The sequence below is a fragment of the Lampris incognitus genome, chromosome 8 (assembly GCF_029633865.1).
Source record: "Lampris incognitus isolate fLamInc1 chromosome 8, fLamInc1.hap2, whole genome shotgun sequence".
NCBI classification, from domain to species: domain Eukaryota; kingdom Metazoa; phylum Chordata; class Actinopteri; order Lampriformes; family Lampridae; genus Lampris; species Lampris incognitus.
In genome coordinates this window covers 35,237,970-35,262,580 of record NC_079218.1, presented here as the reverse complement: position 1 = coordinate 35,262,580, position 24,611 = coordinate 35,237,970, and the positions used below count along the sequence as shown (strand labels likewise).

The following is a 24,611-nucleotide window of genomic DNA, read 5'->3' as shown; positions in this document are numbered from 1 at the left end:
GAGGAAGGCTTTTTCATTGAACTGTTTGAGCAGTCACCTGTGGGTAATTAGGACAGGTTGTTTGGCTATGCCGCCATTGCGGGTGCAGGCAGTGAAACAATGGTCACTCAGGTCTCTACTGAAAACACTGGAAATGTACCTGTCGGGGTTATTTGTAAGAATGACGTCAATAAGTGTGCCCTTGTCAGACAGATCTGGGTTTTTGGGGTCGTACCGAGTGGGACTGGAGATAATTTGTGTGAGGTTAAGGGAGTCCCATTGTCGTAGGACTTGGACTGGAGGATTGAGCATGCCCCAGTTAAGGTTGCCCATTAGCACAAGCTCAGACTTGGTATAAGGGGCCAGGAGGGCGCTAAGGGCAGGTAGAGCACCGGCGGGGGCAGAGGGGGGGCGGTAGCAGCCAGCAACAGACAGTGTTGAGTGTTGGGCTAGCTGGATGGTGAGAATAAGTAGGTCGAACTGTTTGGGCATGGATTTCCTGGTGGCAATGGAGCATTGGAGATGTTCCTTAGTAAAGATAGCTACCCCACCACCTCTGGAGGACCTATCCTGTCTAAAGACATTGTAGCCTGCAATAGCAATAGCAGAATCTGGCAAGCTCTTTTTTAGCCAGGATTCGGAAATCACTAATACATCAGGTTCAGAGCTGTGAACCCATACCTTTATCTGATCCATTTTTGGCAACAGGCTTCCTGCATTTACATGGAGGAAACCCAGAGCTTTGCGGGAGCAGAAATCAGAGAAGGTCAGGTTCATAGGGTTGGTATCAGTACAGTGATTTGCAGTAGCAGGACACGTGCCAGAGCTTGTGGGACTAGATACATCACATGGACCAGGATAACATGAACATTACCAGACATTAACAGTAGCAGCAGAATCAAAGCACGGCAGGGAGTTAACTGGGGGCATACACAGTTTTATCAGGAGTTTATCAGAAGGCAGCAAAATCATTTTACGGAGCAAATTCATAATATGACATGACAGCAGTGGCAGGACAAAGGAGATCATATCGTTGGCATTATGTGTCAGTCCCAAGGTTCTGGTTAGCAGGAGTGCGTCGCTGTCTCTGTTTGGTGCATAGGTACCAGCTGTTTCGCGGCTAGGTACCACTGCACTCAAACGCGTTGGTAACGTTGCATAAGCTTCACGCGCAAGAATGGAAGAAAATGCAATGAAAAGCATGACAAGAACAGGCTTTAGCCATGGTTAGTCCGCTAGAGTAGAGAATGGCACTCACCCACAGGAACGACAGTCCTCAGCGACAGTACGAGGTAGTTCACGTAGCTTAGCTAAGCTACACCCAGCAGTCCTGAAGCTAGCTAGCAGCCCAACAGTTCGGCAGGGCAAGCTAGCCAGCTAACTGGGTGAGCAGCAAGCAGCGAGGGGAGAGAGCGGGTGCTGGCTAGCTGTTTAGCTATCGGGGAAGCTAGTTGAGGCCGAAGGGTGCAGCGAGGGGAGAGAGCGGGGGCTGGCTAGCTGGTTAGCTAGCGGGGAAGCTAATCAAGGCGCCGGGGTTCAACGAGGGGAGAGAGTGCAGTGACCATCTGTAGAAAAGGGGTAAGGGACAACACACTGCGACAACTCTTAAAGTTTTCCATTTTCAAAGTTACTTCCTGTTACACTCTCAGAGTTACTTTTCTTCACATCCGTCTACTTTCCCATCACGCACAGGGCGGCACTGCTCTTGTTCTTTCCCATGGTTAACTTGACCGTTCTGCTCATGTCCACGTTGGTGTTTTTCAAGGCAAGTTTGTGGACCATCCCGTGGTTCTCCAGGCGAACCGAGGGGTCGGCCCGAAGGGTCTCCCCGTTCAGAGTCCACATGGGGGGCTTGCTGATGGCCACAGACACCTCGCACTGGAAACACGCCTGCGTGGGCTCTGTCACCAATTCAGAATCACTCCAGAAGTTAAAATGCACACTTGCGCGTTGAGTAAGGGTCGAAGATTAAGCGTTGGATAAGGGTCTTCTAGCCTGCAAACTTAGGTGGTGAATACGGGCCAAAGACGACTTCCCATGCTGTTTGTTAAGGCTTGGTAGGAAGTATGTAAAGGCAACCTGAAGCAGTTGATGCAAGTATTGGTCAGTGGCAACCTTGACTCAGCGAACTCATGTAGAAAAGTGATGGATGGCTCAGGGGAGAAACCGATCAGATGGATCTCACTGGCTCCAGTTGCGAAGGCCAGGATTTTCTGAAGCTTAGATGATCCTTGTGCCTCTACCGAAATGAAACACACCAGAAAATGTTAATTGAAACAATAATATAAATAAAACATAATAATGTTGATTATCAGCATAAATGAGGAGCAACACACAGAAGCCTACCCAGCAAGCATTGTAAATCAGGGCAGTTCTGACAACATGGTATTGCTTACCTTCTACCTCCTGCAGAGTCCCTCCAGAAGGGAATGACGGTCTCTTCAGCTGCTCTCTTGTTGCTTCCTTGTTCAGAAGATCGAATATGGATGAGAACCTCCAATATATCAGCAGTGAGTGTATGTGGCTCATGGCAGAACAAAGGACGGAAGCTCTCTGTGTGCTGTTGGATCGCATCTAACATGCCAAGTGTCCTCATTCCTTCCCTGAATCTGCATTCAAGAAAAGACAGTAAGCATGACTAGTGCATACTTGGCAGTATCCTTAGCACACACAACAATCTGCCCATTGATTTAAGTTGATTCAGTAAAATTGAATTCCATAAAATGCCCTAATTTAACATGCTGCTATTACAAATAAAGCAGACTGAACTTGAAATCAAGACAAACCTTTCAAATGGCCCGCGGACCCTGTGGACCACTTGAAACTTGAGGATGTCTTGAACGAGCAAATCTCAGTTCTCTAAGCTCGTCAGTGGCCTGAGATAGCCTGCATTTGCCAAGTTGTCGAGTAGTGGTGCTGTAGCACGTTTCAGGTCATCCAGGGCGGTGCACTCTGAGATCTGACATCAGAAATGCACAAAGGGCACAACGAATGGTTAATGTGACATAAATTAGATATATGAAGCAACTTTAACAGTGCTCTTCTCATAACCCTTAATGCCGAGAGTGTCCACATGCCATTTTTGTTGCAACCAGAAATCTTAATGCAATCGTTACTCATTTCAGTTGATATACTACAGCTAACAATTCAAACAAATCCGTCTAACCGTTTTGGGTGGTTCCATTAACATGTGGATTAAAATGACACACCTGTAGAAAGACAATCTGCACAATTACCTTTTTGACCTTGTCATGTAGGTCAGTATCGGAAATGTCATCCAAGACAGGTTTGGCTGACTCTGGGCCACCAATGAGGCAGGAAAGAAGAGTTGGAGAGGGGAATCAAGGACTAGGACTGCCATGCACAAGGTTCACAGCAATTGCTTTGCCAGCAATGAAATAACTGTCCTCTCTTCGAGCTTGGGAAACATAGGTAACTTTATCTCATGTTTAAATGGATAGTTCACTCTAAAATCCAATTGTTAATGTAATCAAGCACATATCCTCATAACAGCCAATTCCGCAAATGTGTATGGTTAATAAATTAAATAAATACCTGCACTATCAAGAGCCAAATTCAGTTTCCGCTCCTTCCCTTCAAACATAGACGAAACTGCCATGGCTTCCAAGAGTAGTATTAAGAACTCTCTTCTTGGACCGCCCAAATCCACAGTCTGTTCTTCTTTGTCCATGTCGTCAGAAAACTTGACATCCTGTAGTTTGGATTGTAGGATAATCTCTTGAAGCCATGTACAGCTCCATCCAACACGGAAGACCGATTTATGTTAAACTTGCATTTCTGGTTGGTGTCAATTCTGCTCGCAGGATTGAGCAGTAAGTCACATGCCAGCATCTTTTCAGGTGCTCCTGCCTCCCTAGTGAATAGAAGACAAAAACGTTTTTTAAAACCTGTAATATGTTGTTTGTTCCAGCGGTAAGAAATACAACTAAGATGGATCTGCTTGTTGACATATGGGGAGACATGAGGTTGAAAACATCAAATCTAGACAAAATATCCAACGCACTATTGCAACACAATCAGATGGTATGTCAGAGCATACAATGACAAACCAGTCCTCGGGGTCCACCGTCCTCACTACATTTTGTCTTTTCCTGCACCAGCATACCTCATTCGACCAATCAAGTGGTTGCTCATGAGCTGAATGTAGTGTGCTGGTGGCGGGACAGATATATATGGTTGGAACAGTGGGGCTTGAGGACTGGGTCCTAGATCCTCCTAGGTATCTGAGGATGACAGACTATAAAATGAGTCCCACAATGTGACCGCTATTTGCATATTTAAGCAATAAAACGTGTGAGGGAGTGCTTTATCAGTGGTTATTGGTACGGCTGTGCTGGCTTCAGTACTCAAGCTTGTGGGGATGTAAACACTGGGCACATTATTAGCTACATTTCCTTGAGTTGAACACTAGAGGGCAGAACGTAGCATGTCAACTGACCAGTTATCAAATTGAAATGCCAACACACTGGTTATGCTAGCCAGCTACTATTTGCTCCCAAATTAAGCTTGTTTGATGTTATTTGACTGCCTGTCAAAACTATCATAGCTTCGGCAGGCAGTAATTGGTGCAGTAATTTTTACAGGTGGTATTTGTATAAATAGTGCATCATTATTTGTCACAATATTGTGTCCCATCACTATCATTGTGGGGTTCCTAATGATTGAAGGCCAGGCCTTTAAATGCTGGGGTACTTACATTTGACTCTCAAAACTGGCCAGTGTTGCTTGGATAAGTTCGTCTTCATCTGAGGACATCTCTGACAGTGAACTTAAAGAGACACTGACATGTCCTTTCTGAACACTTTTTTTTAACATGAGGAATTTGAATCGCAACCGAAAATAGGTGTGGCTTTATGAACTCAAAGCTATTGGCTACTGTCTTCCTGGGTGGGAGGTGCTCGGTACCACTCGTCACTTGCTATTTACAAAAAAATGTCGGAGAGCGAGAGGGAGATCCTCTGCGAGGATTACAGTTTCAACGAGGAGGATTCGGTGATACAAATAACTGTTAGATAGATAGATGATAGATATTTAGATGAATACATAGGTAGACAGATAGATAGATAGCAATACGTCGTAGCAAGATCGATAATAAAGTCTCAGCAAAACAGCACAAACTCGAGCCAAGTAGCTAGCAGGAGGGGGCGAAAGAATGGCTTCTCCGTGGTTTTATAGCATCTCGCTACGGACACACCCTATATGCAAATTGACTGGTGTTTACGTATCCACCGGCACAATTTGACATTGGACACCATCTTACAGTCAATCACAGATCTCTCTTGAGTGGCTGCAGACTTGCTGTTTTGGCCGCTGAATTTCTCCGTGGTCAGATTCCAACTCGGAACATAGCCTATCAGTGGGAATGTTCAGATTTTGATGTCAGTATCACTTTAAGATGGATACGTAGGTGTTAATAATCATCATTGTTCTCTCTTGATGTTGATGGAGCTGGGTTCACCGTAGCCCTGGTAGTGATGGGGCCACTGGACTTGCTAGAAGTTGATGGGGTCTGGTCCACTACGGCCCAGTCTATGGACTCTCTTGATGGGGTCTGGTGCACCATGGCCCTGCTAGTGATGTGGCAATTGGACTCTCCTGATGTTGGTGGAGCCTTGTTCACCATGGTCCTGTCTATGGACTCTACTGATGTTGATTGGGTGACGACCGCCACACAGCTGTCATCGGAGCCTGAAACGTTAAACTTTGAAAACAAAAGAAACAAAAATCAATAAACAAAAACAAAATATTTAAAAATGTCAGATGATCTATTCAAATTTGAAAGAATGTTAGTCTCTATGTCACTAATGTGACTGACTTCATTCCGCTCTCTGCATTGTGTTTTTGTCACTCATTCATTTGACTCATGTTAAGGGTTTGCCCAGGGTGGGATTCAAAACTGTGTTTTTCTGAGCTTATCCATTTGCAAGACATGGCTCTAGCCTGCTACGCCACTGAAAAGCTAGCTAATCGATGACGCAGCCGGGCGCTTTTTATACTGGAGGAGTGAGTCACCTTTGGTAGGCTATACCACGACCTCGGCATCTACCTCTGAGGATTTACGATGGTTCACAATTAACTCGGTTACACTAAGAAGCTAATTGAATAGCCTAATAACTTACTGGCAAGGGTCTGGATGGCCTGATGTATACAGCCTTTGATCGAAAGACTTTCTGAATCAAAGATGAATTCAGCTCCTGGTCTTCATGCAGCTTAGGACACACAAGTTTGTTCCCACAACCCATAAGAATTTGCAAACTGAAAGAGGACAGGAAATTCTGTTAATTGCAGTTTAGAATCACATACTGTGAGTGTGTGGGTATCAGAAGTTTCCCAATTCATGAGTCCTAAATGTTGGCATGGTATAGTAGATGATTGTGCACACCTGACATTAATAGGCCTAATAATCACACTTTAGGAGTGATTTCACACCTGACATTAATAGGCCTAATAATCACACGGAGTTATTATTAGGCCTATTAATGTCAGCTGTACTCAATGCCATGTAATCTATTTAAACTAACCGTGCTGTCATTGTATTGATATGATCTGACAAAGGCTGTGTAGCCGTTTTTAATGTATGCCAAACAAAGTGGAAAATTAATTATTTGTGGGATGTACAGTACTATCCTCCTCTCTTTAGATCCTATCCTCTGTAGATCCTATGAAAAGATAGCTTTGCTACCCATCTTGCTGCAAAGGACATGGTCGCCTTTGTTGAGGAATGTGGGGTAAAATAGTATGCTGGCAACAGTATTACAATAACAATTACACTGTATAAACTTGCCTCACACCCTGTGGGATTTTATCTTTGAAGGCATCTCTGATCTGTTTAATGATAGCCCTGTAGTCCCAACTCTTCTCAAACTCAAATGCGCTCAAGATGAGTCCCTTTTCATGGAACTCTGTTTTGGAACAATGCTTACAAACCGTCCCTCATGCTGGGTTGGGCAGCAGTATGACGTCTTTGTTAAATGTCAAGTGATATTGTGTTTTAGGCCCGTAACATCAATCACAACAACCGTTTTAATTTTATTACACGGTTAAAAGCATAGCTAGCTAGTAAATTCACATATTATTTACTGATATCGCTAACTAGCTTCTGTTGCAGTGGTTAGCTAGCTGTAATAGCACTACTTCAACCGACTTGCCTAACATTTTAGCTTCTTGTTGCAGTGGTTAGCTAGCTAGCTCAAAGTTGGCTAGACTAATGTTAGCTAGCTAGCATAGCACTACTTCAACTGACTTGCTTAACATTTCCAAAGACGTACCGTTTCCTAGGTGTTGAATTTCATCTTCCAAAGCGGTGGTGTGTCTAATAACGGGGAGTCTGTAGCTGCCCTGTTTGTTGCTGCTATGCATGGCTCCCTCATGATGGCACCACTGATGCCTGTGATTGGAGGTTATTGCTAGTGCCTGACTGGAATGCATGTCTCAGTTCATCTTCCACACCCCCGTATTCCACACTACCACCAACTGTGTTTGTTGCACAAGCTATGGCATTTATGGCACCGGGTGTCGTTAAAATAGTGTTTATCAAGCCAAGAGCTTCACGAAGTTGTGGAGTTTGTCTCCTCTTCCATCATGCATAGTTTTGCACTGGTTTAGTGGTGGTAATTAGTTGCTAAGACAGACTAGACCATGGACTTCCCGCTAACTTAGATTGACCAATGAGATTTGAGAACTAGACTGCTTTCTGTTTACACTGAAATTACTCTCACATACACTACCATTCAAAAGTTTGGGATCACCCAAACAATTTCGTGTTTTCCATGAAAAGTCACACTTATTCACCACCATATGTTGTGAAATGAATAGAAAATAGAGTCAAGACATTGACAAGGTTAGAAATAATGATTTGTATTTGAAATAAGATTTTTTTTACATCAAACTTTGCTTTCGTCAAAGAATCCTCCATTTGCAGCAATTACAGCATTGCAGACCTTTGGCATTCTAGCTGTTAATTTGTTGAGGTAATCTGGAGAAATTGCACCCCACGCTTCCAGAAGCAGCTCCCACAAGTTGGATTGGTTGGATGGGCACTTCTTTGAGCAGATTGAGTTTCTGGAGCATCACATTTGTGGGGTCAATTAAACGCTCAAAATGGCCAGAAAAAGAGAACTTTCATCTGAAACTCGACAGCCTATTCTTGTTCTTAGAAATGAAGGCTATTCCATGCGAGAAATTGCTAAGAAATTGAAGATTTCCTACACCGGTGTGTACTACTCCCTTCAGAGGACAGCACAAACAGGCTCTAACAGGTACTATTTAATGAAGATGCCAGTTGGGGACCTGTGAGGCGTCTGTTTCTCAAACTAGAGACTCTAATGTACTTATCTTCTTGCTCAGTTGTGCAACGCGGCCTCCCACTTCTTTTTCTGCTCTGGTTAGAGCCTGTTTGTGCTGTCCTCTGAAGGGAGTAGTACACACCGGTGTAGGAAATCTTCGATTTCTTAGCAATTTCTCGCATGGAATAGCCTTCATTTCTAAGAACAAGAATAGACTGTCGAGTTTCAGATGAAAGTTCTCTTTTTCTGGCCATTTTGAGCGTTTAATTGACCCCACAAATGTGATGCTCCAGAAACTCAATCTGCTCAAAGAAGTGCCCATCCAACCAATCCAACTTGTGGGAGCTGCTTCTGGAAGCGTGGGGTGCAATTTCTCCAGATTACCTCAACAAATTAACAGCTAGAATGCCAAAGGTCTGCAATGCTGTAATTGCTGCAAATGGAGGATTCTTTGACGAAAGCAAAGTTTGATGTAAAAAAAATCTTATTTCAAATACAAATCATTATTTCTAACCTTGTCAATGTCTTGACTCTATTTTCTATTCATTTCACAACATATGGTGGTGAATAAGTGTGACTTTTCATGGAAAACACAAAATTGTTTGGGTGATCCCAAACTTTTGAACGGTAGTGTACACTACTGAGAATGCTCTCACATACACATGTGAAATACTTTCACATACACACGAAATCCTCTCACATACTACTGAAATTCCTCTTACAACTATTGCATTTCAGTAGTGTGTGAGAGGATTTTCAGTAGTATGTGAGAGTATTTCACATATGTATGTGAGAACATTCATTCACATATGTATGTGAGAGGTAAAGTATGGAATATGTCCTATACGGCTCCTCATAGATCAACATGTGTGAAATGAGGTGTTGAATCGACAATGATAGAAAAATACTTGCCATCTTTAATTTCTTTAACAATGGCACGTAGGACCTTTTCAGCCATCAGCTGAATAAACTCATCGCAAACGGTAGAGGACAAATAATTAGTATTTCCCCTGCCCTTGTTTCCGTATTTGGCTAAATGTTCTGATAACAGCGGATCAAAGCGACTAATTCATTCCAAGCAGCCCAAAACGTTTCCATTGTGGGGTGATGCTAACAGCTCATCGTCACCGCGGAAGGGCAGTCCTCAGGAAGAAAGAAATTGGATAGTCACCACTATACGTTTTAGAATGTTGCGCCAGTATGCTCTCTCGGATTCGACTTGGTGTACTAAATTTGAATCGATTCATGCATTTTTATTTCCAAACGATGATAAGACTAAGCACCGCACCGCGATGGTCCATAGAATTTCCATGTTCATGTAAGCGAATGGGAGCACTTTTCCAGTCATTAAATCCGGTGGTAAATGCAGTGTCTCTTTTACAAAACAACTTGCAGCAATGACAGAAAACTGAGCCGCTAGAGGGTGAATTTACTAACCATTCTCTTGACAGGACTTCTCCATTTAGTTTTTCCTAAAGAAATGTTCCTTGGTTAAGCTTTGGTTAGCATCTCCGTATTTTCTTAGAGATGCAGAAAAATCCCCAATATTTTGACACGGTTTGTTTGATGCTAAGTAGTCTCACATTTGTCATCAATTTATCCCACTTTGCAGGGTCGGAAGAATAGCTTGCAATCACCCTGTCTGGGTCAAGCTGTTCTGTGGGAAAAAAAAAACGTTTGGCTCACGTTCTCTGGCCTCTTCCGTTTCCGTGAATGTCTTGTCCTCTGACTTCGAACCAAAGTTCTGCTTCTCTGTAGTGAAACTAGCTTGTTTTGCTATGCTTTCTTCCTCCATTGTCCATCGTTGCTCGTGGTGCTTTGGTGTCGTTGTAAAAGAATCGTCCTCCTCGGAGTAGCAACCCACTGCTGTTCTGCTGCTAACGTCACCATCATCAGATAGGCCTACTGCAGGCTCACCTGCCTCAGAAGTCGAGTCTTCGGGTGCGGAGGATTGTGCGGCCGGTGATTGAGGCTGGCTTATTGTGGATTTTGATGCTGGGCTAGGCCCCCAAGAGGAACTTTGGCAAAGCCACTGCAGGATTGTCCCCGGGATTTTCAAACAAGATGGTGCCATGTGATTTTTTTTAAACTATTTTTAACTTTCTAAAAACTGAGTTGCATTAAATAGTTAATAGCTCACTGCTATCAGGTACTTTCCCAAAGTCCCTAAAAATAGCTGCCATTAAGCCACTCCTAAAACAGAGAACTCAGGATACCTCTGTGTTAAATAACTATACCAAATCTTCCTTTTATAGCTAAGATCATCAAGAAAGTTGTTTCTAATAAACCTAGCAATTTTTTGAACTCAAATGGTCATTTTGACAAAAATTAGTCAGGTTTCTGCCCTAACCACAGTACTGAAACAGCTCTTATAAAATGTGTTAAATGATATACAGCTGAATACTGACTCAGGTAAAATATCCGTTCTGGTTTTATTTGATCTCAATGTGACATTTGACACTGTAGATCACAGAATACTGTTGGACAGGCTGGGACATTGGGTAGGACTTTCTGGAGCAGTCCTTAATGGGTTCAGGTCTTATTTAGAAGACCAGAGTTACTTTGTCACCATTGGCAGTTTATGAACCATGACTTCTTGAACATAAAGTGGCTATGGAATGTGGAATCCCCCAGGGATCAGTTCTCGGACCTCTCCTTTTTAATCTGTATATGCTGCCTTTAGGCCAAATTCTTCAGAGCAACAACATGGATTACCATAGTTATGCAGATGATAATCAGATATATGGCTCTCTCACTTGATGATCTCAGCCCAATAGACTCACTGTGTCACTGTTGGAAGCAGATAAATAATTGGATGAGCCAAAACTTTCTTCAATTAAATAAGGAAAAAAACAGATTGTTGTGTGTGGCAACAAAGAGAAGAGAAGTATTATAAATGAACAACTCAAGTCTCTAGCTCTAAAAACCAAAGACCATGTCCAAAGTCTTGCCATTTTAATAGACTTAGATCTCACGTTCACCAGCCATACATATCAAAGCATTCGCTAAAACAGCTTTCTATCATCTTATAATATAGCCAGAATCAAGGGTTTGGTATCCCAAAATGACCAAGATAATCTCATCCATGCTTTTATTTCCAGTAGAATTGATTACTGTAACTGTCTTTTAACTGGTCTTCCCAAAAAGACCATTAAACAGCTATAACTTATTCAGAATGCTGCTGCTAGAGTTTTAACCAGGACCAAGATAAAAGAGCACATTACTCCAGTCCAGAAATCTTTACACTGGCTTCCAGTTCGTTACAGAATAAATAAAGTGCTGGGTACTTGTCTACAAATCACTGAATGGTGTAGGCCTAGAATACATCACTAACATGCTTGAAGCGTATAAACCAGGTAGGGCTCTAAGATCGATGGACTCAGGTCAGTTAGTTCAGCCCTGAGTCCAAACCAAACATGGTGAAGCAGCATTTAGCTGTTATGCTGCATGCAACTGGAACAAAGTACCAGAAGAACTTAGATGTGCCCCAAATCTAGCAATTTTTAAATCTTAAGTTAAAAACTTTTTTGTTTTTTTTCCCTGGTGCCTGTTATTGAGTACTAAAACTTGTACCTTATTCCTACTGCACTTTAATTCTGGAAATAGATCTGTAGTCACTCCCAGCGATGAAGTGACTATGTAGTTATTGTTTTTTTTTTTTTTGTTTGTTTTTTGTGCTCTGTATTTTCTTCTTATTGTACCTGTCTTTGAATTATAGTACTCTTTGTAATTACTATTTCAAATTACATTTTATGTACTTTGTACTATCTTAGTTATATTTTATATATGATTGTGCCTATTTATTTATTATTCCATAATCCTATGGACAGGATTAGGAACGATTATATTAGAGGGACAGATCAGGTTGGACGGTTTGGAGACTAAAGCAAGAGAGGCAAGATTGAGATGGCTTGGACATGTGTGGAGGAGAGATGCTGGGTATATTGAGAGAAGGATGCTGAATATGGAGCTGCCAGGGGACAGGAAAAGAGGAAGGCCAAAGAGGAGGTTTATGGATGTGGTGAGGGAGGACATGTAGGTGGCTAGTGTGACAGGAAGATGCAGAGGACAGGAAGAAATGGAAACGGATGATCCGCTGTGGCGACCCCTAACGGGAGCAGCTGAATGTAGTAGAAGCAGTTCCTATTTGTTTTTATTTACTCTCTTAATTATATTTTATATGTTTGTTCCTTTTCTGTTTTTATTTGTGTAAAACACACTTAATTGCCCTGTGTATGAAATGTGCTATATAAATAAACATGCTTGCTTGCTATGAGCCATATGCAGCCGTTAATCAAGTGAAGTGCTGTGTGTGATATTCAGCTTGCAGGCCGGTTAGGTGTCGCACATGGTGTTAAGGCTCTCAGAATTCCTCATGCAGCTAAGCTTCATGTAAGCTATGTATGGAGCCCTGCTAGCAGCTGGGTGTGTGAACTGTAAAATGATCAGATGTATTTAATTTTTGAGGTGTTTATGTTGAATTCATGTACTTTTGAGGTATACTGTGAATTGCATTATTATGTACAGTTGTTCTGAGTTAATGAAAAGTAATGAAAAAACAAAAGAAGACATTGTAGAGCAGGAGCTATATTAAAGTAGATCTCAATGGATATTTATTATGGACTTTGATGAGTAACTGTCCTGCGTATGTGTGTAGGCTGTTTTTTTTGTTTTTGTTTTTTTAGCTCTTCAGTTGGACCTCGAGTCGTTGTCTGTCCACCATCTCATTGGCTGTCATTCCACCAACCTCACAGTCATCACTTGGGACATCTTGTGAGACATTCATTGCAAAAGAGGGTGGTAGGACTTTTGAGTGCACTCATTTCATTTTACTTTCTTTTTTTCCCTTTATTTTAGCCGTTTGCTTCTTTTTTATTCTATCAGTTGAATTTTGAAACTTTTCTGAGATCTCAGGTTTTTTGTTTTGTTTTTTTGTGAGCCATCAAATATCTGTTTATGGCCTGTGGTGGATCAACAGGGAAAAAAGACAGTGTGTGGAAAGATATTTGTTAATTGTAATATATTGTGCGATACTATGACCTTTTTCCATTGGCTATATATGGTTCCTTTTTACATAACCCATTGGTTGTTGTCTGTGTTATTTGGAGTGGATATTTCATGTCTACCTTAACAGGCAGACAAGTAAGTTACAGCCAATCTCCTCATTGAATCTAGATTAGAGAAAAACCTCTGCTTCCTACTTAGATACTCTGCACTCTCTTTAAAGTGACAGGTCTAGAGAGTTACAGTCCAATGATATGGGTACTTTGTCAGGCAAATTACGTCCCCACCAACCACCTAACAAAACCTATTACATAGCTAGTTGTGTTTTCTCTTACTTGGATGAAAACTGAAATGTATCCCTTCCATGATCTCATAGCCCAATCTCATCATATCACAAGCTTGTGCAAAGGTACACACTGTGCTTGAAGAAGTTTAATCGAGCAGATTTGCCCAATAATACTCAGGACCTCTGCAGCAATGAGGTGCCTGTCTATAATTTCCCCCAGTTAAAGATCACTATAGTAAGGTGGGTTGCAAACGTAAATGGTAAGGGATAGTCGTCTAGGTGAGAGAACGAGGCTCTTGGTTGAGCTGGTTGGTTGAATTTCTCGCTCTCATGCTCGTTTATGGGTGTGTCATGATACCAACACTATTACGAATTGCAACTTGTGGCACACAGATGTCTGCTTCTTTAGTGGTACATTAAATTAAACCATTTACATTTCAAGAAGAAAGAAGAAGCTGAGGTCTGAAATTCTGGGGCCATAAAAAGTCAACTGGATTTAATAAGTTGAAGTTATAAAATTATTTAGCAGCTAACCTATTGTATAGTTGTGGTAAAGTCCAATGCAGTAACATGTACAGTATAGATTATGTATATTGAATAAATATCTGTCTTTACCTGAGACCCATTTACCACCAGAGATGGAAATAGATAAATACATTAAAGGGTTATTTGCTAATTGTCCCCCCCCCCCGGCTTTGTAAAAAAAAAAAGTCAGTTAATGAATTCCTGTCCAAACTTGTATTGTCAAAAAGGATTGGCTGACTGTCTTTTTTTTTTTCCTGTGGCGTCACCATGACCATAGTCAGTAACCGTATTTATGCAAAAGTCATGAGTTAAATGTGACTTTTTTCCCATTTGGGAAAGCATAAATTGCACAAAGGTATTTATGTTGGGATGTTCTGAAGAAAACAGCCTAAAATGAACAATTCTGTTTCGAAAGTCTACTTGTTAGTCCCTGGCTGTGACTAGTTCATGAAAATTATATTTGCAGCTTCGGCATGTAGAATACAGGGAATACTTTACATTATCAGGAAAATCACAGTCAAGCTTGAAAGATTATTTTTGAACAGCTACTGAAGAAAGGGGGCGGCACGGTGGCGCATTGGTTAGCATGGTCGCCTCACAGCAAGAAGGTCCTGGGTTTGAGCCCCGGGGTAGTCCAACCTTGGTGGGCCATCCCGGGTCGTCCTCTGTGTGGAGTTTGCATGTTCTCCCCGTGTCCGCATCGGTTTCATCTTGAGGGCTCCGGTTTCCTCCCACAGTCCAAAGACATGTAAGTCAGGTGACATGGCCGTACTAAATTGTCCCTAGGTATGAATGGGTGTGTGTGTGTGTGTGTGTGTGTGTGTGTGTGTCAGCCCTATGATGGCCTGGCGGTCTATCCAGGGTGTATCCCTGCCTGCCGCCGAATGATTGCTGAAATAGGCTCCAGCATCCCCGTGACCCTGAAAGCAGGATAAGCGGTTCAGATAATGGCTGGATGGATGGATACTGAAGAGTCTACATTAAGTGCAAATGTACTGTGTCTTTGCTCTTTTTTTTTTTTCCAAATATGCATGATTTAAGTAAGGAAAGAGCACAACTAAGTTATTCACACCCCTTGGACATAAACATACTTCAAAAGGAGAAAAATATTTGGTGGCTATTTTCAACCGAATCATAATCATTAAATGGGAAAAACCAAAAAAAAAAAGAATTTGATGGCAGAGGAACAATGTATTTCCCTTCAATACATTTACATAAAAAGATATTTAATGGTAAAAAAGAGCAAAATTTTACAGCACTCTAAATGACCTCTTTAATTTATCCCTGCCCAGACTAAAAACAGCATCAATGTACAATTTATTTTTTTACATCTGACTCTCGGTGGGCCAATATGGCAAAACATGGAAGATGATCGTTAATTAAAAGTTAATCAATGTAACCATCTCCCTTTCTTCATGGCCTGGTTTATGACTGCCAGTGAGTCCCCGGTTGATTTTTCTCTCTCTGTGCACACATCAAAAAGTTAATCCTGCCTTTCTGATAGGAATTGAGGAGAATTGCAGCCCTATCTCCAGTGACCCAGGGCCAGTCATTAGGATGATTAGCTTGACAAGTTTAATTCCACCTCCCCCAGGTCCCCAATAAAATCTCAATTAAACTGTCCCCAGTCCCCGATCCCTTGGCAAGATGTGGTCTCTGGTCGTTATGGCTCATCGGGACCATGTCTGTTTTTCATCCTGGACAGTTTAATTTCACACACTTTGGGTTTTCCCTGTGAATATCAAGTCATTGATTCATCGGATATCTGATGCACCAGTGGAGAGTTTTCATTACGAAAGCATCTCACTTGCTTTTCATTTTCGTTCCAAAGAGTGAATGCAAATGACCATGGAAGTGAAATAACTATTTGCTTGGCTAAACTATTATTAAGTTTGTCAGGAATAGGTGGCTTTTTAATATTGATGATTGCAGGAATAAGTCCTTTGAATATGGTCATCTTGTAGAACTCATCACACTCAATATGTCTTGCAAGGAAATAACACCGCTAATCTCTATTCATCTCTCTCTCTAAGCTCATTGCAAGACATTTAGATACACAGCATTGCATATTGCACAAATGATACTTTTTATTCCCTGAAATCCTTTTACTTGAAACCAAACACAGCTAGATTTGATTAAAACATACAGTAATTTGATTTTTCCTGAGTGTTACGGCCCTAGTGCTGCGTGTCTTAATTTTCCCTCTCCAGGTAATGCCCCGCCTCCTGTGGAACTGCTGATTGAGCACAGGTGACCCAGTTGCTCATCAGCTGGGTATATAACTCGGAGAGAGATGCCCAACAGTGCCAGTGGGCCATTGTTGGCAGCCAGAGTGAGAGAGAAACGGCCAGTGGGCTATTGTTGTCAACCAGAGAGCAAGCTCTTGTGTCAAGACTCTATACTCCTTGAGAAGGAGGGTAAAACCTGTGTTAGTGTTCGTTTCTTTGTTTCTTTTTTTTTTAGGTCTGAGTTTGTTTTGTTAAAGCCTGGTTAGTTAAGAGCCAGGCTCTTTAGTTGCCCTGTTTATTCTATATTTTGACTGAAGGTTAATTTTTGTTAATAAATCTGTTAATTTTTGCACTTGGTTCCGCCTCCCACCTTTCTTATTCCCCCGGGACACTTTTATTTTGTTGGTTACTTCCCCTCATCCCCTGTACCTTCAACGGGGAACGTAACAATTGGGGGCTCGTCCAAGATATATATTTTTTTAATAAGACCGTTCGGAGGTGGATTCCTTGTGTGTTAATCGTTGCTGTGTGCAGCTTGTATCTGGTGGCAGGCGTGGCTCACCTCATCTCCAACGACCCGTTTGAACCATTTCTATCTGGTTTCAGCTCAGCACAGCACAGAAACAACCTTCCTTAAAGTCACTAATGATCTCCTCTCTGCAGACTCTGGCCACCTCAGCATTCCCATCCTCCTTGACCTCAGTGCAGCTTTTGACACCATCAACCACACCATTCTTCTCTCCCGCCTTGAATCCTCCCTCAACATCACCAGCACTGCCCTCTCCTGACTCCAAGTCATATCTCACAAACAGCCAACAGCTCATCAGCCTCAACAACGGCACCTCCTTTACCGCTACTCTGTCCCAAGGCATCCCCCAGGGTTTGGTTCTTGGTCCTCTCCTATTCATTGTTTGCATGCTCCTCCATCGTAACATAATATGTCGTCATGGTCTCCACTTCCACTGTTACGTAGGGCTGTCGCGATCATGAAATTTTAGTTGACAAGTAACTATCATACAAATAATTGCGATGAATGATTTAATTGGCTTTTTTTTCTTTTTTTGGCTTTTTACCCCTTTTTCCTTCTCAGTTGTACTTGGCCAATTACCCTATTTTCTGAGCAAAATTGCAGCGGGGATAAATTGAACACACAACTACAAATGCTATTTCGTAGGGACTTTTCTTTCTGTTACAACACGTCACAGAACTGGTGACAAATTGGTACAAATGTGGCATAAATACAGCAGAGGCATTTCTATAAACGAAAGAAAACGGAAAATATTCACCACCCTGCCATGTAAATTCTCTAATGCATCTGTGCTAACATACCAAATTTAGAGGCCATTTCAGTTAACAGAGGAAGTAACATTAATTATATTTTACACATTCGCCAAACATTACAAAACAGCAGACCCGAAATAATAATCAAACTGTTTCATGCCAAATTGGGCTCTGCAAGTGTGAGATTTTCACCGCAATCCTCTGCAATCCGTTGGAACGAACCAGTGGCGATCTCCAGCAAATAACGCAACCGCGTTACACTCTCTGTTAGCGTGCACCATCTGGTAGCCTATTGTCATTTTTATAGTTAGACACTCGTCCGAAAAGCTCTGGAACAGTCGATTGCCGGGATGGAACTGCGGCGGTAGCTGTCTTTCCAAATTCGGCGAATTGGGTGGGGTGGTGGATGCGTAGATGGTTTTTTTTTGTTTTTTTTTTTTTGGTATTAGCGCTTTTGGCCACCTTTTTGCTGCAAATCCGACAAATCGCCTCCTCGAAGTTATTGAGCTCTCTTTTTCATTTGGCTTAAAACCAAAATGTGCCCACAGCAGTGCTGTGATGTTTGGCTTTGCAACTATGGCCATGATGTTAGTGTCAACAGATGCTCGTCGAAATGCAGTCGTCGAATATTATAGAATGAGCGTCTCAAGAAAAACAAGTTTGTTGGTGCTAATTCACCATTCATGTACCAGGAGCGCAACAAGATGACGTCATTAAAAGAGCGCCAGTCAAACAACAAATGGTGGAAAACGACGTGTAAATACGATGGAAATATGACATTTATGTTAGTTTCATCGAACTGTGTTATACAAATGAATGGAAATTATTCTAACGATTATGCAAAAAGATCACGGTCAGGTCAAATGTGTCATTAAGCCATCGCAAAAGGAGCGCACGAAGATGATGTCATTAAAAGAGCGCCAGTCAAACAACAAACGGAAAACGACATGGAAATAGTGATGGAAATATCGCATTTCTGTTAGTTTCATCCAGCTGTTTTTATACAAATGAATGGAAATTAGTCTAACGATTATGCAAAATGATCGCGGTCAGGTCAAATAATTGTGATCAGGCAATTATGTAATAATTGTGACTCCTACCCGATGATGTCCAGCTCTACACCGCCACTAAATCCATCACCACTACTTCAGTCTGACCAACTGCCTCACTGAAATCAAATCATGGATGCAAGCCAACTTCCTTAAACTAAATTTTGTTAAATCTGACATGCTCATCGGTCCCAACTCCCTTACCAAAACAACTCACTATTGATAACTCCACTGTCTCCCTCCCCACACATCTGCAACCTTGGAATAATTTCTTCAATCAAATCACCAGAACTGCCTTTTTCCTCCTAAAAAACAGCTTGTCTCCACCCATCACGCTTGTTATCTGCTGCTGAAACCTTGAGCCATGCCTTCATCCCATCCAGAATTGACTACTGCAACAGCATTGCCTACGGCTCATCATCCAAAGTCCTTTTTATTTTTGTTTTTTTATTTTATTTGTATTATTATTATTATTATTATTATTTATTTTCCCCCTTTTTTCTCCCCAATTGTACCTAGCCAATTACTTCAGTCTTTCGAGTTGTCCCGGACCGGTCGCTGCTCCACCCCCTCTGCCGATCTGGGGAAGACTACCACATGCCTCTTCCGATACATGTGGAGTCGCCAGCCGCTTCTTTTCACCAGTAAGGATGTTAACCAGGGGGATGTAGCACATGGGAGGATCACGCTATTTCCCCCCAGTTCCCCCTCCCCCCTGAACAGGCGCCTCGACCGACCGGAGTAGGTGCTAGTGCAGCGACTAGGACACATATCCACATCCAGCTTCCCACCCTGTAGGAATGCCCGACTAAGCCGGAGGTAACGCTGGGATTCGAACCGGCGATCCCCGTGTTTGTAGGCAATGGAATCTACTGCTATGCAACCTGGGTGCCCTATCATCCAAAGTTCTAAACAAACTCCAGTACATCCACAATTCTGCTGCCCACCTGGTCACCCACTCCCACTGTGACCACAGCACCCCTGTCCTCCAGAACCTGTACCGGCTCTTTGTCCCACAACAGATCCAATTCAAAGTTCTTCTCCTCACTCACAAAGCCCTACATAAACAGGCCCCTTCCTACCTCACCAACCTGCTCCACTACTATGCTGTTTCCCGCAGCCTTTGCTCCTCCGATGCCAGCCTCCTATATCTCCCACACAGGACCAACACTGGACTGCCCCTGCCCTCTGGAACTCCCTCCCCAAACACATCAGCACTGATCTGTCCAAGTTCAAATCATCACTTTTTCAGATTTGCTTTTAATTTGTGATTAATTTTGTGTGTTTTATGTTTTTTGGTGTGTTGCTTTTATGTTTGTCTTACTGTATGTAAAGCATTAATGAGAATTTTGAAAAGCGTTGTACACATGAAATGTATTATTTTTGTTATTATTTTATTATAAAGTGTGTGTCAGAAAGTGAATTTTTCTTCTTTTTTTTTTTTGCTGGGTGTACTTGTGACGAATGTGCTTGGTCTGATTCTTGGTCTCTATAATTCAGATTGCAGGCCGCTGTACTCACCAAAAAATGTAATGATACCAACATGTGGTCATTATGTTGTGATTTTAGTACAACATGCGTGAGTTTTAAGTTTTGTCATGTGCAGCACCCATACGCTGTGGAACACTTCGTTGTGGTTGCGCTAAACAACGAAACAGAAACAAAGAAAAGATGAGAAATATGAAAAGATAGAAAAGGAAAAATATAAACATTAAGAGAAATATGGAAAATTTGATAAGTATTAAAAGATATAAACATGACTTTGTGTCGAGAATGCGGACACAGATCTCACTTTGGTTATACAAGGACCAGATGGCTTATAGCAACTACCCCGGTACCCCATACTCCCGCAGTACCCCCCACAGAGTGCCACGGGGTACACGGTCGTAAGTCTTCTCCAAGTCCGCAAAACACATGTAGACTGGCTGGTCAAACTCCCATGCCCCTTCAGCACTTCCGCAAGGGTAAAGAGTTGGTCCATTGTTCCACGGCCAGAACGGAATCTGCATTGTTCTTCCTGGATCTGATGTTCGACAATCGACCTCCAGCGTGCACTGAGGCGGTTTGCAGGAGAGTGAAATGGCAGGAATGAGGGTCAGCACCTCCATGTCTGAGGCCATGGTTCTCTACCAGAAAATGGTGTATTGCTCCCTCCGGGTTGGGGATGAGTTGTTGCCTCAAGTGAAGGGAGTTCAAGTATCTCGGGATCCTGTTCACGAGTGAGGGTAGGATGGAGTGGGAGACTGACAGGCGGGTTGGTGCAGCATCAGCAGTAATGCGGACGTTGTATTGGACCGTTGTGGTGAAGGAGTAGCTGAGCCAGAAGGCAAAGCTCTCAGTTTACCAGTTCCAATCCTCACCTATGGTCATCAGCTTTTGGTAGTGACCGAAAGGGTGAGATGGCAGATACAAGTGGCTGAAATTAGTTTCCTCTGTAGGGTGTCTGGGCTCAGCCTTAGAGATAGGGTGATGAGCTCGGACATCCGGAGGGAGCTCGGAGTAGAGCCACTGCTCCCTCGCGTCGAAAGGAGCTAGTTGAGGTCATCGGGCATCTGATCAGGATGCCTCCTGGGCGCCTTCATTTGGAGGTTTACCAGGCATGGCCAACTGGGAGGAGACTCCGGGGTACACCCAGAACTCGCTGGAGGGACTACATGTCCAATCTGGCCTGGGAACGCCTTGGGATCCTCCAGGAGGAGCTGGAGGGCGTTGCTGGGGAGATGGACGTCTGGAATGCCCTACTTGGCTTGCTGCCACTGCGACCCTACCCCGGAGAAGCGGCTGATGATGAATTCAAAAAAAAGATATATAAACATTCTACTCCAATGTACATACCATATATATATATATATACAGTGTGTGTGTGCGGATGTACAAATACGAATAAAATACTAAAATGATCTTGCTTAAAGTAAGATGGTAGCTATTACTACAGAATATCAGTAGAAGGTGATTAATATTATCCAGTGTTGTACAGAAAACATGGAAAATGCGTAGTAGCTTTAAAAGGTTTGATTGACCGCTCCAAATCCCAGAGGGAGCCATTCAAAATTATTAAGTCACCAGTGTAGTTGTTTCAGCATTTTCTCCACCAGCCAATCAAGAGTTTTAGTTATTGATGTAGTATCTGATGTTGAAGGTTTATCAGCTTGGTCTGCTGTATTCTGCTGTGTCTGCTTAGACACAACTTTGTTTCTGCTTCAAATATACAGCTAGCTACCATCATCTGCATTTGGCTGCCAAGATAAAAACATAAAATGATATGAGCCGTGTTTTTTTTCTCTCTCTCTTGCTCTCCTATAAAGTCCTCCCTAGCAGCAACCATTACAGTGAGAAACTATACAAGCAGTAATAATTTAATCCTTAAATTAGCTATTAAGCATAATCCTGCTTTGTCTACGTGAGGCTGGATCTCGGGTGCAGTTAAAAAAGGGCAAAATCAAGTGTCTGTGTTTGCATGTGACTTAAGGGCTGCAGCTTTAGCTCTGAAATAAAAAGTTTTGAAAAATGATAGCCTTTTTTTTTTAGATGGTGGTTTTTCCTCATGGATAGTGCCTTTTTCAGTCCAATATTTTTCCCCTTTCCATCAGTCATTTTTCAGTTGATGACTGCTCAGTATGCAGCTCTTGTAGCTAAAATGGCAATAATTTTGAATAATTAAATATTTCAATAACCAAAGGGGATTGCAGCTCAGCAAGATATTGTAAATGCCCATTGGGAGGTATGAAGCTACAAGCTTGGCGCACCTATATTTGGGGTATTTCTCCCATTCTTCTCTGCAGATCCTCTTGAGCTCTGTAAGGTTAGATGGGGAGCGTCGCTGCACAGCTATTTTCAGGTCTTTCCAGAGATGTTCAATGGGGTTCAAGTCTGGGCTCTGACTGGGCCACTTAAGGACATTCACAGACTTGTCCTGAAGCCACTCCTTCATTGTCTTGGCTGTGTGCTTAGGGTCGTTGTCGTGTTGAAAGGTAAACCTTCGCCCCAGTCTGAGGTCCTGAGCGCTCTGGAGCAGGTTTTCATCAAGGATCTCTCTGTACTTTCCTCCATTCATCTTTCCCTCGATCCTGACTAGTCTCCCAGTTCCTACCGCTGAAAAACATTCCCACAGCATGATGCTGCCACCACCATGCTTCACTGTAGGGATGGTATTAGCAAGGTGATGAGAGGTGCCTGGTTTCCTCCAGATGTGACGTTTGGCATTCAGGCCAAAGAGTTCAATCTTGGTTTCATCAGACCAAAGAATCTTGTTTCTCATGGTCTGGGGGTCCTTTAGCTGCTTTCTGGCAAATTCCAAGCGGGCTTGTCATGTGCCTTTTCCTGAGCAGAGGCTTCCGTCCGGCCACTCTACCATAAAGGCCTGATTGGTGGAGTGCTGCAGAGATGGTTGTCCTTCTGGAAGGTTCTCCCATCCCCACAGAGGAACGCTGGAGCTCTGTCAGAGTGGCCATCGGGTTCTTGGTCACCTCCCTGACCAAGGCCCTTCTCCCTCGATTGCTCAGTTTGGCTGGGCGGCCAGCTCTAGGAAGAGTCCTGGTGGATCCAAACTTCTTCCATTTACAAATGATGGAGACCACTGTGCTCTTCGGGACCTTCAAAGCTGTAGAAATTTTTTTGTACCCTTCCCCAGATCTGTGCCTCGACACAATCCTGTCTCGGAGGTCCGCAGACAATTCCTTTGACTTCATGGCTTGGTTTCTGCTCTGACATGCACTGTCAACAGTGGGACCTTATATAGACAGGTGTGTGCCTTTCCAAATCATGTCCGATCAATTGAATTTACTATGGGTGGACTCCAATCAAGATGTAGAAACATCTCAAGGATGATCAGTGGAAACAGAATGAACCTGGGCTCAATTTTGAGTGTCATAGCAAAGGGTGTGAATACTTATGTACATGCAATATTTCAGTTTTTTATTTTTAATAAATTTGCAAAAATGTCTACAAAACCTTTTTCGCTTTGTCATTATGGGGTATTGTATGTAGATTGATGAGAAAAAAAGGAATTTAATCCATTTTGGAATAAGGCTGTAACATAACAAAATGTGGGGAAAGTGAAGGGGTGTGAATACTTTCCGGATGCACTGTATATGGATCCTAACTGGAAAGGATGCGCCCTCCTAGTATTTTTTTTTTTTTGGTGGTGTTGAACCAGTCATATATTTCCAATACACAAAGGTAAAAAGGTAGCACGCACACAAATCTTCGGGACAAAGTTTATTCATCTTTCATCTCAATTAAACGAATTTATTCTGGCCATGTCAACTAACATGCCAATGTTTCAGCCAAGTGGCCTTCAACAGAGTGTAACCCACATGATTACATGTACCCTGTGACGTATGTAAGTTCCACGAGTAGCCTCTAGGAGGCACACGAGCTACAGAGTTTAAACCTTGCAAACAACCGTCGACAATAGAGAAGAGAAATACGGATATTTAGAAATACGGACAACTTTGACTATGGATACCTGAATTATTGATAATTGAACTACGGATATTTGAGCTACAGGACATTTGAACTACGACAAAAAAGATCCCTCACACGAAGCTTCCTTGGTGAGCCGCTAGCCAAAGCTAAAAAGTAAACAGCTTTCTGTGTTCCATGTAATCATAGCCATTTACGTAGGATATCTTGATTTTATCCAAAGACAGATGATCTCCCGTTGAAGGAAGAAGGAAGACTATTTTCTCTTGTGTTTTGTACGCTGCTGAAATCCTGACTGGTTTTTTAGTACCCCGAACAACCCCCCTTGCTACACCCTTTTGGAACCCTTGGATACCCCCTTTGGATTGCCCCCATCATCGCCCTGGATTTGGATTCATCATCATCGCCTCTACATTAACTTGCCCCTGTGATTGTGGTAGGATCTGGACATTGCACCTTGCACAGATTGGAAGACTGAATCATTCCCCCTTTTCTTTTCTTTATTATTTTCTTTGAGTGCACTCATACT

General features: G+C 42.5%; 1 pseudogene; it reads right to left on the bottom strand.

Moving 5' to 3' along the window:
• Positions 1 to 1,650: 1,650 nt before the first annotated feature.
• On the bottom strand, positions 1,651 to 20,778 carry LOC130116373 (G2/M phase-specific E3 ubiquitin-protein ligase-like; annotated as a pseudogene).
• Positions 20,779 to 24,611: the final 3,833 nt, after the last annotated feature.